Source organism: Nylanderia fulva, unplaced genomic scaffold (genome assembly GCF_048542155.1).
Source record: "Nylanderia fulva isolate GAGA-0341 unplaced genomic scaffold, ASM4854215v1 Scaffold26, whole genome shotgun sequence".
Lineage (NCBI taxonomy): Eukaryota > Metazoa > Arthropoda > Insecta > Hymenoptera > Formicidae > Nylanderia > Nylanderia fulva.
The window spans coordinates 2,060,968-2,073,958 of record NW_028190325.1 but is presented as its reverse complement, the minus strand read 5'-3'; the positions used below and the strand labels follow the sequence as shown (position 1 = coordinate 2,073,958).

The 12,991-nt window shown below is 34.5% G+C and overlaps 1 protein-coding gene and 2 long non-coding RNA genes across 4 annotated transcripts in view; 1 reads left to right on the top strand and 2 right to left on the bottom strand.

The window, feature by feature from the left end:
* The window catches only part of cwo (transcription factor cwo), a 47,923-nt gene extending 43,509 nt beyond the window's left edge, over window positions 1-4,414 (bottom strand). The window contains exon 1 of the mRNA XM_029309844.2: window positions 4,229-4,414. The gene's annotated coding sequence lies outside the window, so the exon portion shown is untranslated. The remainder of the gene's footprint in view (window positions 1-4,228) is intronic.
* On the top strand, window positions 3,511-5,650 carry LOC114936601 (uncharacterized). Of its 2 annotated transcripts, none has more exons than XR_003820747.2 (3): window positions 3,511-3,965; window positions 4,687-4,820; window positions 5,061-5,650. It is a non-coding gene; the product is annotated as an uncharacterized LOC114936601 (long non-coding RNA). The 2 variants fall into 2 exon arrangements; XR_003820746.2 differs by lacking the exon at window positions 3,511-3,965 and adding an exon at window positions 4,413-4,518.
* Window positions 5,651-10,027: 4,377 nt separating this feature from the next.
* Window positions 10,028-11,781, bottom strand: LOC146722886 (uncharacterized). The gene is made up of 2 exons (XR_014924892.1): window positions 10,134-11,781; window positions 10,028-10,063 (listed from the first exon to the last, which is right to left on the bottom strand). It is a non-coding gene; the product is annotated as an uncharacterized LOC146722886 (long non-coding RNA).
* Window positions 11,782-12,991: the final 1,210 nt, after the last annotated feature.

The following is a 12,991-nucleotide window of genomic DNA, read 5'->3' as shown; positions in this document are numbered from 1 at the left end:
TATAATTCCATCTATTGCTCACACTTTCTATTGCAAGATCTATCGGAATGTTAGTGAATAGTGAAACCACGTCTAATGATATTAGAATATCTTCCGCACCAATTTTCTTACCCGCTAGCTTGCTGTAAAGTTCAAAACTATTATTTACATTACTTTTTCCCGTAGGAATACTATTTGAAATGATACACATCAAGGAACAAAGGCATGGTATAAATAATAACACAGACACCGAATTGCTTAACAACGCGTATTTCGACATTCTAGAAGAAATATCGAATTTTTAGACTTATGTAAATGTTTATTTTGTGAGATCTGACACCTATTTATTCGACTTTTTAAAAGACTAGACAACAGTCAAGTACTAACAATAAGGCCAACAACAATTAGAAGCATCGTCATCTCAAGTTATTCGGAACAATTTGTAAGCATAAAGGTTCAATATTTTAGTATTTAGTTTAATTTATAATTTTTAATCTTTTTCACATACACATTAGTGGAATCCTATTTTACAATTGAATAAATTCTTTAAATTCAGTTAACAAATATCAAATAATTTGGAGAGGATGAACATAATCATTGCCAGATCGAGGGACTTTCGTCAAATAACGATAAGTGGTTCATTTGGAGTAATGTATAAGTGTCACTCCAAGTTTTTATTAATAATTCTAATATATTTTATGAATAACCGGACGAATCATTCTGCTTCTAATTGGGTTCTTACTTTGTTGAACTATTTTAATGGTCTCAATTCATTGTAAATATATTTTGCGTTTTAACTATGACTCAACTATATAACTTATATTGACTATGTATTGCGGATTTTTTATTAGAATTTTATGTATTTATTTATTATCGTTATTTATTATCACTATTTTTTTGCGCACTGAAGAGGAGCAAGTAGAGCTCGAAACGTTTGTATAATTATTATTTCAAATTAAGAATTTTCTTCTCAATAATAAAATAATATCGTATTGCTCGTTACACATGGCCTTAATTTAATAATTTATCATTGTTTTTATTGTCATACGAGCTTGAGCATTGGTATGTGATGTTTTGATTAGGTATTAATTTTGCATAATAATTATAATTACACACAGACACAATTTTCTCTTAGAATTTATCTTGAAAATCATGATAATCGTGGGACAATATGGTATTGGAAGGATTTTATAAGAGTTTCTCTGATTAATATTTACTCCGCAATAAAAAATATTAATATTAATATCTACCACAATTAAGATTAAAAATATTCGATCAGAGAAATTCTTATAAAATTCTTACCTAATATATCATATTGTCCCACGGTTACCATGATTTTCAGGGTAAATTCTAAAAGAAAACTCTCTGTATATATGAAATAATAATAATTATAATGTATAATAATAAAATTATATTGTATGTCAAACAGGAAAGAAGTCCTAAAGAAAAGAAAGAAGTCCGAGTTCGTCATATGTATTATATACAAAATATTTAAGATACACAAAACAAAATAAAATATACAAAATATTTCGCGATAATGCGAATAATAATGAGAATATGTATATAATATATAATATATAATATTCTCATTATTCGCATTATCGTGAAGCATTCTGCATTTTTCGTCTTGAATCGAGGGAATTATTATTTGCCCACATATCGATCTTTTTCTAAATATATATAAGAAAAAGAGTATATCTCGCAAATAGCAATCAATAATGGGAAAGCATCGAATTTTAATGACACAGGGGATTAATATTGGCGTAAAGCTTTTCTGCAAAGTTGGAGTTAATTAACTTATTTTAAATTTTTTTCCCAGTTTTTTTTCACCAAACTTTATTTTTAGGAAAGTGAACTGGCGAATTTTTTAAAGCGAAGTTAATAATAGGGGGATTGACTTTTATATATATATATATAAATGGAACGAATATTCTACCTAAAAATTCTAGAGCGGAAAAATTTACGAACCACAAACCTGGATCACAAGATTAGAACGTGCGTCGGCATGAATTCGCGATGACGGCGCATTCGTGGGGCCGCGATAAGACCGTTCTTGACACATCACGCGTTGATAAACGTACGCGGAACGATATGACAAGGCATCTGAAAACAGTTTTAGTGATGCACGCGCATACACAACCGCCAAAACGGAAACAAACACGGCTTGAGAAATGCTACGTCGCATCGTTCTCACGATGCATATAGACTCTCGTTGAGAGAAAAAGATATATGTATATATATACATATTTCAGCAGAAAAAATGTTGCACAGTTCATTAGCATTGAAATTAATTTTTCATACTTCGCAAAATTGCAAAAAAATTTTACGATAAGACGAATTTATTCGGCGCGACTGCAAAAGATTACTCGCTAATAATTAATCATTTTTGATTGATGAATCGTATAAAAATAAGTGGAGAACACCGGAAGAAGAGCATAACTTATCGCAAAGATAAAAACGCTTTAATATTATGATGTGTTTGTCTAATCTAAGAAATGATTTAGAATGATTCACACATAAATCCAAGTATATAAATAATAATGATACAAGATACATAATTGTTAGCGATATTTCTATGAATTATTGATCAAAGTTGAAAGAAGAATTACATTTTTATTAAAGTTTTGTATTAAAGTAGAATCGAATGTTTTTTTTTCTCGGGTTGAATTGATTTTGTAGAATGTTTTTTTCCTTCTCTGAATACATTCTCAATGCTGATCTCAATGTTTATAATGCCGGAGTATGTGTATCTAGGAATTACTCATCGTAGTATCGCGTTCGCTAATATATATATATAGTATTATTATTACTCAGCATAGTATCGCGTTCGCTATTAAGCACACGCGCGAAATGCGAAAAATTGCATTGAATTTATCTTTCAAGTACATCTACGGAGAACACGCTAGGTGCATTTCTATTAAAAGATGAATGATTTTCTACCTAGATCGCACATCTATACAAATATTTTTATCACATAAATAAATAAAATTAATAAATAAAAAGAGACATATTATTACAACACACATTTACGTGAATATTTACATATTTATTAGATCGTAATCTCGTTTGTTATTTTTTAATAAGCCCGCAAAGTTGTCCGTATATTATCTATAAATTATTTTAGATTATTGTACAGATGAGATATTGACACGAATTCTCATTTAATATTCTTTAGTTGCAATTACCAAAAATTTAACGAATCAAAAATCTTTCTTCACGAATAAATTATTGCACATCAAATATGTGATATAATTTTAATACCGCGTTTAAAATTGTCTTACGTTCCATGATATTGTGTCGTATACAACAAACATTGCAACTTGTTCTTTTTTCTGATATAGCTAATATTGAAAATCGATTTTCAATGTCGATTGGTATATCTTAGATCACGAATTTTAGTCACCAGAACAAAGATTAATTGCTATCATATATGTATATCAGAGATTATGTCTAATATTTAAAAAAAAATACAATTTTAATATGTATTCTTTCTAAAAAATTAAATAAAAATTCAATCAAAATATATATAAAGTGATCGAAAAATACAAACAAATAGTTAACAGATTCATATAATTAAAATACGAAAGAATGTAATTTTTTAAATCAACAGAACGCGATCGGCAACTAGTCCAAAGGATATTGAAATAAGTTCGTAGAAAGGAAATTACACACCGCGACAGGCATAAATAACGAATACACGTTATGCCAGTTTCAAGTAGTGTCTAAAGTAGCTTTCAAGTCGTGCCCGGTCGAGCCTTAAAGTAGCGAGCGTCGTCGCAACGTAACACTAACCGATGATGCAAATGCGATGTAAGGTGCAACTCCAGCAAAAAAAAGAGAGGAAAAAAAGGAACGAAAAGGAAAGAAAAATATCAGCTTTCCAGGTGAAAGTCTTGCGATCGTCGAGCGGGCGAAGTAGGGAAGTTGAGACGCTACTGTATCAAGGTACAAGGCACATCGGTGGAAGGCAAAGAGACGTAAGGAAGGTGAGCCCCGTACTCGGTTCGGAGTGGGATGTCCCCCGCGGCAATCGCCACGCTATGCGACACGTGCGCGTGACGTCACGAGGCCGGTCACGCGAGCACCGTGTGCTCTCGGTCACGTGTCCCGTCACGCGCTCGCCGCTGCATCCCTTCTCCTCTCTTTCTCGACTTTGCCGCCGGTCGTCGGTTCCCTTTCTCGTCGCAAACTATGCGCGGCTACTCCTTTCGAACGCCGCGTATGCATTGTATATATGTATTGTACTTACCGCTTTAATCGCGCGCAAGCCGATTATGCTCCGAATTAAAACGTCGCTCTCCTATTTTTTCCTTCCACTTCCCTCGACCGAAGAGTTTTAGGATCGCGTTTTTCTATTGTATGGTTCGAGACAGGCACTTTTCTTTTGACTTTCAATGCCAAGACCGCACTTTAGGATGATTCCAATACACCTAGAAATGAGATAAAATCTTTAAAATATTTTACATAAAAATAAATAATTTATATATCTTATATTATCGCATGGCGTGTGGACTGCCCCTAAATAAGTTTGTTTTGCTCGTATGTAAATTTTGATTAACGCTGATAATCCTTAAGCGACTAACAAGTTGTTTGTCTGCATATTTTTTTATATATTTTTATATTTACATTTTTATAGACCTTGCGTTATTTTCGTTTTATATATTCCTCATTCTTAATACTTGTTTACTATAATATTAATTTTGACAGATCTCGACCTTGGAGTAAAATTTTTGACAGATCGCCACTGAAGAATAAATCGCATCGCTAATGTTTGAGAGTAGAGAGAAACGAATCCTCAGCCTCCGCTGTTTTTCAGGAAGCATGACGTCTGCAGGCATCTTGTAACGTAACGTTTATATATATTTACATTTTTATACACCTTGTTTTGTGTTATTTTAATTTTATATATACATATATTCCGCGTTCTTAAAATACTTGTGTTTAATATTTAATTTTAATGTAATATTAATTTTGACAGATCTTCGAGTAAGATTTTTGACAGATCGCGCTGAAGAAAATCGCATCGCTAACGTTTAAGAGATGAAAGAAACGAATCCTTCTCAGTTTCCGCTATTTTTCAGGAAGCATGACGTCTGCAGGCATCTTATAACGTAACACGACACGTTTCTCTGAAAGAACGATTGATCCGCTCGGATATAAATATGACGATACGCTCTAAGTTTGCGCGCAGCACGTGCATGTCACACCCACGCGGCCGACTATTTCTGGCGTGAGAAATTCAATTGAAGTGAAAAAAGGGTCGGCGTCGCCTACGTCCCGGAGCTGGTGACGGAGGTGGTGAGGAAACTCGATTGCTTTCTGGGTGAGATTTTAGTTCAGGTTCAAGTATGACGGCGAAGCGAAAGAAAGATGCATCTCATCACGGAAAGAGGAGAGAAATTTATAACGACTGGAGTATCTCCTTACAAGGGAATCGAGATACCAGAACGAGAAGAGATCGTCGTGGTCGTCGTTGACGAGCGAACTCTATAATTATACACGTGCCGAGCGCGAACGAATGTTCTAATTTACCAAGGACAAACGAACGGACGGACGGTTTTACAAGGTGCGATAATTGACGAAGGCATAATGTCTCCCTAATATGTTCAATAGATAATGTATAGTTATCTGTCTCTGCATGTATTCCATTGCGAACGAAAATAAAAAGTTTAAAGCAATAGTAATTTTTTTATTATAATTAAAAATCTTGCTATACGTAAGACTAAAAATGTTTTTAATAAAATATTGTTCCAGAATATATTGGCTTAATTATAATTTAAATATTGTTACCGATTCAAGTATCATTTTTTAATGGCCTGTCGAAAGAATCGCCAGGGACTATTGCGATTTAAAGGCACGTTGATATTTATTGCCGTGCATTCCTATTTGTTTTTAAGTTAAAAAGTCACGTAGCCCGAGACGACAACGTTTAAATAGCACATAATTTTATTCCGGTCGTAGGAGAAAATCCTGTCCAAGGAATTTAAATTGGCTCGTCTTGTAAGTAGGATCCGGAACTGCAGATCCTCAACTGCAGAGAATTAAATCCAACGAGGATATAACTTTGGTTTAGACGATCGTCGCGTTCAGACGAAAAATTCTCATTTTACGTGGCAATAAACAATTGTAAAGAAGTTTAAATGTCTATAGACAATTGTCTATATTAATTTAATTTTATAAATTATCGCAAAAATAAATAAAAATCTTTTACAAGAAATATCACGAATTGATTATGTATATATAATATTCAGATGATATTTATAGGCAATTGCATATATGTATCTTTTCTCGAAGAGATAGCGTTTATACAGACAATATAGACCTACCGTACCGGAAAGGTCGTCTATTTGTCAGCGCATAAATCAAAAGTGGACGTGCTAATAATGAAACCAGAATTAAAAATAATAATAGGAGTTGTCGCGAATCGTGTTTATTTTCTTTGCGTGCATAAGATATTAAAGTGCGGCTATTTTCGCGCTTGCATTATTACGCTCGTACTTCGCCCGCATACGTCAAATTCGTTTCTATCTATCCATTTACTTTGTCACGACTGTGTGTGTGTGTGTGTTTGTGTGTGTGTGTGTGTGTGAGATTACCTCTTTCCATTTATATCAAATTCCCGAGCTAAATCCGTCGTCGGTTCTCAAATTCGCTGCTGATTCGGCGATCGTGTGTGAGGGAGAGAGCACACGATCGCATAATTAATTCAGCGGATATGCTAATTCTCGCGAGACTATTTTTAGACGTGCTAAGAAGGAAAGGAATGAATTCGCAGAATTGCCGCGAAAGAAAACGTTGCACGTCTCGACAGGAGCGTTGCATCCGATTGCATCACGTACTTATCTAGAGCGGACACGCATATATATACATTATATTTATTTATGCTAATAATTTAATTTTAAATATCACGTAAAAATCATCTAACAAAGAAAATATGTATATTTTTCCTATTTTTTTTACTTGCAACGCGATACTTTTTCACTGACTTTCTAAAAAAGTAGTTAATAAAAATTAAAATATTGCAGAGCGATAAAAATGTATTATTAAATATATATTATATTAGATATGTATTCAGTTCGTCAGATCTTTCAGGAGGAAAAATCAAACTATTTATACGAGAAAATGAGTGACATAACGAGTGATATAACGCGATTCTTTCGCGCACGATTATCCATCGCATCACCTTTAAAATGACCATCCTCCAACGAGAATGATACGAAGGATTTACATAATCCCGGTGAAATACCGACGCTTTCTAGTTCAATTGTGTGTGCTTCATCACGATCTCACGCAGCAGCTTTCGAAAAAGCCGCACGTGCTATTTACAACTATCGCGGTCGCACGCGCGATCCTTCTTTTCATCGACTTACTTTTAATTTCCATCCAATTTTAATCTCGCTGCTGCAGGTGAGTTATTCAATCGTGTGGAACCTGATATGTATGAAATATGAAAATTCTATCCAAGTGACTTGATATGATCATATATATATTTGTGAAACCTTAAACTCTATAAATATTTTTTCGAACTGTGTATGTATCCAATTAAATTTTTTCATTAATAAAAAATAATCATGCATAGAGTATCTCTAATAATGACGATAAAAAAAGATGTCACAATTCATATACGCGTATAGTTTATACACGGAGAGAATTTTCTTTTAGAATTTACCCTGAAAATCGTGGAACAATATATGGTATTGGAAGAATTTTATATAAGAATTTCTTTGATTAAAATTTACACCATGATAAAAAAATATTAATCCAACATATTTTATATCTTATTGTGATAGATATTAATATTTTTATTGGGGTAAATATTCAATCAGAGAAACTCCTATAAAATTCTTCCAATACTGTGCCACGATTACCACAATTTGCAGTGTAAAATTTTTCAGATAAAATTCTCTCTATGCACGCTATTACTTTATAAGCTACATATCTCGGAGGGATAAATTTATTCGAGGGCAAAAGTGTGCTGTTCGTGGATAAATGCAGCAGCCGCGAACGGATATGCTTCCCTCCGTCGTCCTCTCCCTTCATCCGGCATCGGAATTTGTGTCGATCTCATTGGTAGAACAAGGCACGATTCCAGACGCTCGTTCGCTTTGTTCGCGTGCGCACGCTCAATGCGACAGGTACGAAACGCTATCATTACGCTCATTGCGTATCGGTGTCCTCGTTAGACACCTGCATTGTATTCCGACGCGGTGACAGAAAGCGGAAAAAATGTGAGAGAGAAGCTGGCGGAAGAAATATTTATTACGCGCGGTCCGGGAGAGTTTCACTCGCATGATTTAAATAGATCTCTTTTAGTCACGTAATGCCTGGGAAAAGTAATGACGTTAAAGTTGCCCATAAATAAATAAATTTGTTAAAAATTTTAATGTTCAAAGGAAAGTGTCTATGAAATATCCAAAGGATATTTTTCTCTCCCTTCAAGAATTTAATTGACGAGATTGTATTATATATATATATATATATATATATATATATATATATATATATATATATACATATATTAATAATTAATCTCCTTTGTCATTTAAGAAAAAGTAGAGAATAAATCGGAAAAGCTGACTAAAAAAATAATTCGAGTCGCACCTCGGGCTCGATCGATCGATTTAAGATATTTAGCGTTTCCTCGCGACCGCGGTCTCGTTGCACGCGCGTGCAAGCAAGCGCATGGATGGAAAACAGACGACGAGGCCGGACTATTTTCCACCTACTTTCCCGTATTATGCAAGCGGCGTGGCGCGGCGCGGTTTCGCAGCGTGCCGCAATTTGCGCAATAAACCGCACCGGTGACGATGTCGCCGTTGCGTCGCGTCGCGTCGCGTCGTGCGGAATATAGAGTCGCGGCCGCCGCACATTGCGTGCACGTGTCAGGAAGGGCAAACGCGTGGTCGCGCGCGTGACTCCGCACGGCCGAGGCGTGCCCTTCTCCCGATCACGTGGAATGTAACGCGGTTAAACATTCTCCCCGACTCACCTTCCTCGTCGGCCTTTCCCTCCTTTTCTCGTCTCCTGCCTCGCACCTCTCTCTGACACTCCTCTCCTCAATTTCCTTCCCCACGCGATCGCAAATTCCTCCTTTCTATATATATATATATATATATATATAAATTCCATATTTCTGAAGAATGTAGGAAATTTCAAAAGAAATATGCTCGCCAAGATTTGAAAGAAGTAAAATAATAATAAAAGAATGAACTTCAGTTATATCTTGGCATTTATATTACTACGTTTTTTTTAAATGTGAAGACAATAATTGTAAAATTTTCTCTGGCACATCAGCCTCTCTTTTCCAAGAAGAAATTAAATCTTAATGCGAACGAACGCACAATTCGAATTCTTCCCAGGAAAATTTTCGCGATGCAACGGGCGTGTCTTGAAAAGCATCCAGGTCGCACAATTAACAACGATTATCGCAATTAACGACGATAATAACCACGTTACTCTGATATAATTAAGCGCAAAATATGCGGTACAAAACGGAGCAACGCATATATGTAATTATTAAATAACAGGATGAAGATAAATGATACATGCTTAATCTCTTCACGATTAAAATATCTTTTGAGAAATGTAACAAACAAAAATTGTACATATCTTCGATTAAATTTGTAATATTCTAATTTTACTTTTAATTAAAATTTCGCAAAGAGATGATAATCTTTTAATTTTATTATATAAAATTATATTTAAAAAAAATGAAATTCTTACACTTTGATTCATATAAATTCGAAATTATTCTTTTTTTCTGAATGAAATTTACGAAAACTTATAACGTTTCGCTAAAATTTAAATATTAAGAAATAAAGGATAAGTAAAGTAGAGCATTCATACCAAGTTGTAGATCATCGCATGCTTACGACATAGTCCATAAAAGGGAGCAAGAGCCGTGACCACTTAAAATTGTCGCCAGACTTACACTTCCGTCCTAAATACGCGTTTCGAGTACGAGAGATCCGGTTTTTACGTGACAGTTATATACGAGGTCACTGGTAGCAGAATGCGATTTAGTTTTCGAAAGTAGGCTCATTGCGAGTAGGTGATATTTGCCGATATTATTTATTTAACAAATCTGGAAAACACACAAAAGCACACACAATTAGCATCTAATATTACATTAAAAAGACTATTCAAAATCATACCTCATTTTATGTTGTTGTACTGTCGTTCAATTCCCTCTGATATTGCAAAATTTCCATTAATTAAATAAACATTTAATCATTAAATAAGTAATAATCTTCATTCGGCAAAATTTAAATTTTAATCTTTAAAAAAATAGCTCCTATCTCCAAGAAAGCTTTTTATATCTCCATTAAAAGAATTAGACTTTTATATATTGATTAAACAAAAAAATTATTGGGCGTGTCAACTTCATACAAGACTATTGTTTATATAACATTGTCACATTACGTTCGCTTTGGAGGTCGCAAAGATTAGGTCTTTCCGTGAGAAATTGCATTCTTGCGCAGTGCCATAAATAGTCAACGATAAACGGTACCACCGCTGTTGTATCGCGTATTAATGTACACCATAAAATTAGATATTTACTTCATTAATGATGCACGCCGAAAGGTCAGAGGGGGCAGTTCGAACCCCTTTTAGAAATGTCAATTTGCGTCGCGTGTACTGATCTATCTTGAAGAGCTATCATGCGATCCTAGACACTCTCGACTCTTCTTTTTTTCTCTCTTCTCCTTTCTGTAAGTTTTTTTTTACAAACCATTATTTGTCGTAACTATTATCGTATCATATTAACAATCTGAAACAAGATATAACAAGTGTACATATATAATAATGTTTTCTAACATCCGAGGGAAAAGAGGGAAAAAAAGAAATGGCGGAGAAAAAACGCTGCCCTTTCAAAAGATATATATTGCGCCATCAAGCTCTGATAGCTTTTATCATCGCAGTATGTGTATATATATATATATATATATATATATATATATATATATATATATATATATACATCCCTAATAGCACACCATATCCGAAAGACATTCTGAGGATATCCAGAGATATCCAGAGGACATTCGAACATCCTCAGAATGTTCTCTGAACGTCTTCGGGATATGTGTGCTGTTAGGGGTGCGTCTTGGTGCTTTTTAGCGACACTATGATTTTTCCCGTTCTTTTCTATGAACGACGCAAGCTTGATTGTACGCGAAGCTGCAGCGCGTTCCAAGAATATAATGTTTACATCAGTGCATCCGCTCGCCAAACCGTCGACGTAATCGGCTTATCTTTTTATCGGACCCGCGTATTTTTGTTCGTGCCCGGCGTCACGTTTACACCGAACGTGCTTCGACGAATCGCACGAGTGTCCACGCACGTATATATACATATATATGCGTGCACGTTCCGTTCACGAATGTAAACCAAGTAGCGACTGATCAGCTGATAACGATTCGCATCGGATGTGGCAAAAGCGTGGAATTTCTTTGGAATTTCGGAATCTCATGAGCTTGATTCGTCTCGCGAAATATGACCGCATCTTCTCCCCCTTATCCCCTTCGATTCATTCAATCATATCAATGATGTTGCAAATCAGCCAACATGCATTTACATACATATATGTATACACAGTATAACACACGCACGTATCATCGAGTACGTTGACATAAAACATGTGAAAGACATCGTTAATATATTCCACGATGACACGTGCAAATCAGTTTTCGTTAAATAAAATACCTCGAACATCAATTAAAAAGATTAATTAACTTTCAGATTATAGAATTGATAATAGAATTATATATAATAAATAATTAACAAAAACAAATAATATTAATTAATATTATATATATTATTTGTTTGTTAAACATTTATAATATATTATATATATATATATATATATATATATATATATTTTATAAATACATATTAAAAATCATATATTTTATAAATTTATATTATATATAAATTTATATAAATATTAAAAATATTTAACAAATGAAATCTCATTTCTCAATTAATCTTTCTAAGTAATCTCATTTTTTGCAAATTCTTGCTAAGTTCTAGTTTCGAAAACGTTTAACATTAAAAAGTAAAAAATACAGATATTGCTTTCCATTAATCTACTGTACAAGAAAACCAATCTCGAGCTACGATAATTAGAATGTATTTTTGTGTAAAGCGACTAATCTTCCGACATAAACTTCATTTTCTCGTGATACTCTAATCTCTACGTAAGCTCGCGAAAGTGCGATATCACTTTCGCTCATTTACTTTCGTGAAAGATACGTTTTTGCTCGCGGGAATAATTGCGAGACGTTCCGGGTAAGCGTAAATAACAGGTCAGAGCACGGGTTAACATTCTACGCAGTTTTTGCGCGATCGATCGTGTCTGGTGAGAAATCACGCGCTACGACGAAAAGAATCGCGCGTGAATTGTGAACAGAGATGCTGGATATGCAAGAATGGTCCGATCATCGTCCGGCTTTGTTTGCGTCTCGGCCGTTCCATCGCTATCGTCACGAAGAACCGGTTCGTCGTCGGTTTTAGTCGGTTTCGATATCAGCTGTCGCTGGGGGAGTTCAAGAAGGCGAGCGATTGCACCCGGATCAGTTCGTAGCCAGTTAAATGAAGCTCCTCTCCGTTTTTTCCTTCATTCTTTCAATTCACATGCACGCACGTGACGCACGATAAGGAGAGATCTGTGTGGCAACCGGGATCGAAGAACAATTCTATTCCGCCACGTGACTTTCTCGCTTCGAGTATAGAACAGTTTCTTGTCTCTCGCGCCTTATTAAATAATACATAATTAAAATATAATATATGTATGCATAAAATAAAAAAGTTCTGATATATATAAATACAAATTCATAGATGAGCCAATATAAGAGCCAGGCGCAGAAATTAAGCGCAACAAACTTTTGAATTAAAGATCTTTAAAACAAGCTTTTTGCATCTAGCTCTCATTAACTTATTTCTTACCTAAATTTGTATTTTAATTAAAATATCTCATTATCGCGCGCACGTGTAAGATTGAAATAAAAGA